The sequence below is a fragment of the Octopus bimaculoides genome, chromosome 17 (assembly GCF_001194135.2).
Source record: "Octopus bimaculoides isolate UCB-OBI-ISO-001 chromosome 17, ASM119413v2, whole genome shotgun sequence".
Lineage (NCBI taxonomy): Eukaryota > Metazoa > Mollusca > Cephalopoda > Octopoda > Octopodidae > Octopus > Octopus bimaculoides.
The window spans coordinates 55,215,858-55,223,182 of record NC_068997.1 but is presented as its reverse complement, the minus strand read 5'-3'; the positions used below and the strand labels follow the sequence as shown (position 1 = coordinate 55,223,182).

The window sequence follows — 7,325 nt, the reverse complement described above, 5'->3', positions numbered from 1 at the left end:
AAGGGAGTGGGGATACAGAAATAGTATTCATCAACTGTTAGACATTACATTATGTCTATTTATTCATTCTAAAACATTTATGAGAGTATATACATATGTAAAGACTGTATATTACATACATACATACCAGTAATTCATAGAATAGAAAAAGAACAGTTTCTTATGGTCGTTTCTGCCAAGAGGTCACAATACCCTACATGTTATTTCCATCTCTTCAGTGACAATTTCAGACATGATTCAGCCTCATTAAACCTCTTCAGCAAAGCATTGACATTCACATGCTTGCTAGATTGTGTGTGTGTGTGTGTGTGTGAGTGTAGTCTATCATGTGAGATGTTTTCAGAATCTACGTTCATGTAAAGGTAACTGTCTATGTCAACACAAAAGTTAGTTGACTCCTATATATGTAATTTGTATGTTTTTTTAACTCCTGGTTAGCCTTGATCAACAAATTAATGATCAAAAACATTCCAGCCATGACCATTTCAACATGTTTTTAACCCAAGATCATAGTATTCAATGAACTTCTTTCATTTTTTAAAGGCAGGATATGAAGTAATAGACTTTAGTTATTATTTCTAGCAAATCAAAGTAACACACAGAGGGTCCAACATGTAATTTGTAAAATTAGCATGTATCTATGTAATTAATGTTGTGCCATTTCATAGCAAACACGTTAATGTTTCAATATGTTTATCCATTAATGCTGTGTCTTTGACCTCTCAATGCCATCATATGACCTTGAATGATGTAAAGACTAACTAAATTTCTAAGTTTGCCACACAAAAGGTGACACAAGAGAACGCTGGCTCATATTGGGAAATCTCTAAGGAAGAAAATATAGTAATCTTCTTTTACTCTCATGCAAGAAAAACTATTTTTAAAACAGTTTTAATTTTCACATTGAGAATCAATATAACCACATATGGTGCAATTTTCTTTTCGCGATTAAGATAATAATTTCCATTTCCTGATTCTAAGCTTCTTTTCCTCGAAACTTTATTAAGTTGCCAACTTAGAAATTGAAAGAAAACAATGGTTTTTTTGGGTTTTTTTTTTCTTTTCAGTGCTTCTCAGAATATAACCAAAAAGTCTGTTTTGTTCCCATCAAGGTCACCTTTGCAAATTATTAACTTATGTCACTAGGTGACAACTCAATTGATCTGTTATTTCCAATATTTTGTTCAATATTAAGTCCATCAAAATTATAGATTAGTAAGCAGTGTCTGTCCCATTATCTTATTCATGTATATTTTGTCTCCTTAGCATTGGTATAGGCAAGCTGGATCAACATATTGACACCTCTTCACAGTTTCATTTACTCTGATCAGTTGCTTTTATTCTTCCCAAGTTTCTTCACTTCTTTCCAGCTATTCATCCATTCCCACCTGTTCATGTATAACAAAAGATACTCCATCACTCTCCGAAATCTATTTCCAGTTTTTTTTTTTCAATCAATCAATCAATCAATCAATCAATCAATCCACTTTGTATTTTTAGATAAACATTCAGTTTTGGAAATTCATCAGATTTTCACTGAATTTAGTTTTACATTTCAGCATATCTTCTGATATAGAAAGTTGTTGTTTTCAGTCTTCCATTTTTCTCTCTTGCATCGAAACACTATTTTGTAGGTGCTTAAAATACCATAATAGATGTACTTAAAATTTATACGAGACAAAAGTCAAAATAAAAGTTTTTATGATATTTAGATTTTAGTAGATGGATAAAACTTACTATCACTTAGAGGAAACAGAACATATAAAATATTCTGTTAAGCAAACTTTATACTGTAAAAGTGGTGTATACCAGCATAGAAGACTATTTCAAAATGTGACTCCTTAGCAAATGTTTACAAGGGAAATCCATGTCAAGAAGCCAAATTTCTAATATATTAATAATAATAATAATAGTAATAGGTGCATTGGGAACTTTTCCTAAAGATTTGAACAGATGCATAAAGGAAATAGGTATAAAACCCAGTTTAGTACAGCTATAGAAAACAGTGTTATTAGGGACAGCTAGGATACTTACAAGGGCTCTTGGCATCTAAGACTATTTATTGTAACCCAGTGTTAGGATTCCTTTCTTTTCCAACAGTTTAATCTGTTGAGTGTATATGAATAATAATAAACATAATAATAAATGTATCTCATACACTTTATATTGCACATCATTGTATTTTTCTTTCTTTTTTGTAGTTCCTGTACAACTAACTCTCCCCAAAACATCTCCGTACAGACATTTTCCCCACTTATAACTTTTCCCAATAATCTGTGGAGATGACATTAGCAGTTACTTCAGTAAACTCCAGTTTGGTATGTATTGTATTTTCTTTGGCTTTTTACCAATTTCACATGAAACATTTAAATTGGAAATGGAACTTATTTTATTTTCAACATTTCCAAATGAAATCCCATTTCTTGAGAAAATCAGTTTTCCTTCCTTTTTTCTTTTTTTTTTACCGCCCTTTTTTTAAAACCCTTTTCAATAAATATTCAGTGTTTTAGGGTGAACAAGGGCCTGTTTTGGGTTATGTATTCCTTTGAGATGTATTTCTACATTCTGTTAGTGTTCAGGGCACAGGTCACTTGACAGATTTTTGCACAGCTGGGATACTAAGAAGCAACAACTTTGATAGATCAGAACAACTTATATTATATAGCTACAATAACCTTGTGCATAAATATAAAAAGAATATTAGAACCTGATTATTTTGTGTGAACTCTACTTTATAGATAGTCAGGATATAATCAATAATTTCTATTTCAGCCTCTTCACTGATTATTCCTTTCATGTTGTTTTCTTTCTTTTTTCTTTTTTTTTTTCAACTTTTTAAACTTAGTTGCTCATTCTTATCTCTTAACAATCATCTTGGAAACAGTAAATATATCTCATCTCTCGTTTTCTTTCGTTTCTTTTTCCTTTCATGTTTTTACAACATTTTATTTCTAATCATTTGCAATTGAACTACAATCAATCTTCTAGCATTTGGCAATTTCTTCTTTCATCCCAGCAATTTGCAATATCATTGATTTCTTAGTGTTGTTTTCTTTCTTTTTCTTTTTTTTTGTACTTGGTACAGTAGTAGTTTAGTATCCTTTAATGATAGTAATTACTTAACTTATCTCGACATACTGACCCATGGAAATTTCTATTATTTTCCTTTTGGTGCTGCCAGTATTTTCTGCTATTATTCTTATGTGCCAAACTAAAAGAAAAAATGTCTATAATTGAGTACATTTCTTGCTATATGGTCAAGATATTGGTTCTAAATTACCAAATTGTTTATAGCGTGAACAGAATCTTCTAAGGAAAAAAATTAATATGAGAAACCATTAGCTAGTAGCCATCAAATAAAAATTTCAAAGTTTTGTTTTATCCTCTCATTAAAGTAACATTTATAATGTTCGGTTTGTGGAATTATGTCGAAAATCATGTCTATGAATCATTGTAGTTGTCGCGGTAGAAATTGTCTTATTGATATTATTGCAAACGAAATTTTACAAATTCAACAATCAATGCATTTATCGTGAACAACTATTGCACTGAATACAGCAGGTAAAAGTTCAATCCCCATCACCAACCACTTTGTTTTGTTGTTTTCATTAGGAACCACGTGGAAAGGAAAACAAACAGAACTGATAACGACGTTCTTTAATTTAACAAATGTACCGGGAATGTAATTAATATCAAACAAATGTTCTTTTTACCGCAAGCATAAACCTAACACCAATTGAAAGGTTCTTGGACTTTTGCAATGTCTTACCAGTGCCAACTAAAGAAAGTCTGTGACTATGCTGGAAGAATTATTGATCTCTAATCATAGATTAACCAGTCATCAATTACTATCTGACAATAGCATCTACCTTACTTTACTTAAGTGTCATAAAAATGTGGCAAAAATTCTAATTCGTATCTTGATTTTCTCACCAAAATTAAGTATCTGTTTGCTGAAAAGGTTAATTGGTTTAATTTCTTTTTATGTGACGAATAAACTAAAATTATTAGAAAATTAGCTTCCAGTCATATGACTGGTTTAGTGGGAGAGGAAAAAAAAATCAATAGTATTTCCCCATTTAGGATTGTCCAGGTCTATTACTACCATTCAATGATTTTACACGAGCTATAATAAGACCAAAATTTGTGATGCCGATGTTTCATTAATTGTTAATCTCCTTCTATAACATCTTTTATCTGCTTCCATCTATGGTTTTTGCAATCAGAAATGTCTAGATGCATGAAAACTGGATTATTACAGTTCCTAACAACAAAAGTAGACATTCAGAAAGATAATTACGTCCCCAATTCACAGAGTTTGATCAGTCTATAGAAATTCTCTGAGATTATCATATTATCTTTGCCAATTTTCTTTGGCCAATAATGAGAATGTAATTTCCAATAGAAAAAAAAAACCTCTGAATGCAAGAGAACACTCCTGCTATAATTTTTCAACATCTTACTAAGAAAACCACACACAAATATGTGTGTGTGTGTGCATGTGATAAGATAAAAATGGTGTAGAGAAAATGCCAAACGGAAATGATTATCCATTTCGATGTAGAATATTCTAGAAACTATCTCACATTTAATGTAGGATTGCTAAAAGTTGCTATTCCATATAAAAAGCACCTACGATGCAATCGGTTTTCTTTGTTTTAACTTATGTACGCATATATCGATATCAATCTGGTTACCTCTCTGTATATGTGTGTGTGTATGTGGGTATATAAATATATATATATACATGCATACACACACACATATATATAACCTTATATATTCACACAAACACATGCATACATGTGTATATATATATATATATATATATACATGTGTGTGTGTGTGTGTGTGTGAGTGCACACACACACACACTTCCTCAACTCATAAATAAATATCAGCAAAATAAAAAGAAATGTTTGAAAAATATTCCTATTACTTTGATACTGACTGCTTTGGTCAACAAACTGGAATATAAGAATTCTCCAACTTATGAAATGTGTTATTTTCTAAATAGTCTCTTGGAATGTTACCAAATATCCAAGAGAGAAAAAGAAAAAGAAAAAAAAAACGAGTGGAAATATATTATTATTCATTTCATTTTCCTATAAATATTTTATCTCAATCAGAATTCCAGTCAGAAATTTGCCAGATCTCAATAAATAGCTATTTATCTTGTTCAAACTCATCATACAGCAAAAATGTCATTGATACTTTCTTTAAATGTTAGCTGCTTAGATACATTCGAAATGGTTAGCCAGAAAATCTAAAACTATGTTTGATCAAATACTTTTCAAATCATGGATAGGGTTTCAAGTTGTTTCTTTTACTATTCTTTCATTTACACTTAACAACATTAAACTGCCATGTTAACGTGAAGTGAGATCTTCTCTTTACTGATTGGATGTATTTCTGAAACATATACTCGCACATAGAAATGTGAATGCATAGATGGATATGCGTAAGTGCTTAGTACCGGTTCTTACTGCCTTACCATTATTTCAAGTTGTTTTTCATGCATTTGGACTTGGAGATTTTTAGCAGACTCTTACATTAGGTGATGAAGCAAAATGCAAAAACACAAATGACATAATATAATCATCCTCTTTACATCATAACATGGCTGTGTGGTTAAGAAGTTTGATTTGCAGCCAAAGTGTTTTGAGTTCAGTCCCACAGCAGGGTGCCGTAGGTGTCTTGTACCATAGCTTTATACCCCTGAGTCAACCAAAACTTGTGAGTGGATTTGGTCTATGGAAATTCATAGAAGCCCATCACACACATGCATGCATAAGCACACACATATAAATAAGTGTTTGTGTCTCTGTCTTGACATCACTTGCTAATTGTAAACAAATACCATTGTCAAACAAGTGGTATCAATTGCTTACAGTGTTCTATGAAAACATGTCAGGTCATTGTGCTGTTTATATTCATAGGATTAGCTTAAATGTTTGCTTGCTGGGAAACAAGTGAGTGTTAGCAACAGGAAGAGCATCCAGCCAGCCAAAGAAAATCTGCCTCAATAAATTTGGTCTGACACATTTAAGCATAGAAAAGTGAGCATTAAAATGATGATGTTCTGGGGCTGTTTTTAACTCTATTTATTCTTCTATAAAACAAGATTCCATGTCTGTCGAAAAGAATAAGGCTTTCTCATTGGAATTTGGACAACAACCATAGATATATCATTTGCTGAATTTTAGAAAATTGATGCATATATTTACTGTTCCACTTTCAGGTTGTCCATAAATGTCCATCGTTATCATTGTTATTGTTAAGTCTCAAATTAGCTTTAAATAAGTTGGTCAATTCTAAAGGTATTCCTGTTATTGTCATTCCATCAATTCGTATACCTGTGACTTGCTTCTGCAATGAATCCATTTTATTAGAGTGGTCAAGTATGAGATGAGGGAGCTTTGTTTCCTATTACTAGCAAGTTACCCAACTATATAGATAGCCTCTTTGTCAGCTTCTTCAACCGTGCCACCAACTTTATATATAATGTTCATAGCCACAGGCCAGCAATTATTTCTATGACAGCAAAGGTTTTTTTTCTTTCTCCATTTTTACTCTCAGATGACTTTGTTGGATCTGTTTGTGTTTAGATCAAGTTTTGATTGCAATATTCTACTAATGTGTTTTTTTTTCTAATGAAAGATACACAAGTATTCTACATCAGTAGTGGTTCCGACACTTATTCCTAACCATTCTTTCCTATTGATGGCAGCATTCTATGCTGTTTCTATAGAAAAATCTCAGTTCAAAGGAACGTAATACTTTAATGGTATATTTGGAGAGTCGGTGATTATATAGTTGTCTCTTTTCTAGGAACTTGCACAGTTAACATATACACTTGTACACGGGGTGCTTAAGGCCTTCACTTGGTGTTTATGACAATACAAGTCTACATTAATATAACAAAAATTGAACCATATTGATTAATACTTGATATGTGAGAGCAGTATACAAAAAGTCCTTAATAATATACACACGTTTGTGTTTATACATATGTGTTGAGTGTACGTATGTATTTATGTGTGTATATATATGTGTGTAAATGCCTATATACATATATATAAGGTGGTGAGCAGGCAGAAACGTTAGCACGCCGATCGAAATGCTAAGCGGTATTTCTTTTGTTTTTATAGTCTGAGTTCAAATTCCGCTGAGGTTGACTTTGTCTTTCATCCTTTTGGGGACGATAAATTAAGTACCAGTTGCTTACTGGGGTCGATATAATCGACTGGCTCCTCCCTCAAAGATTTTGGGCCTTGTGCCTAGAGTAGAAAAATGTATACATATATGTGTGTGTATATATATAT

General features: G+C 31.8%; 1 protein-coding gene across 18 annotated transcripts in view; it reads left to right on the top strand.

Annotated features, from left to right (window-relative positions):
* LOC106878639 (thrombospondin type-1 domain-containing protein 7A) overlaps positions 1 to 7,325 on the top strand; it is a 999,802-nt gene that overhangs the window by 395,378 nt on the left and 597,099 nt on the right. For 14 of the 18 annotated variants that reach the window (XR_008265800.1, XR_008265799.1, XM_052974022.1 and 11 more), the window contains one exon: positions 2,202 to 2,318. The exons of the other annotated variants lie outside the window; for them this stretch is intronic. The gene's annotated coding sequence lies outside the window, so the exon portion shown is untranslated. The remainder of the gene's footprint in view (positions 1 to 2,201; positions 2,319 to 7,325) is intronic. 18 annotated transcript variants of the gene reach the window in all.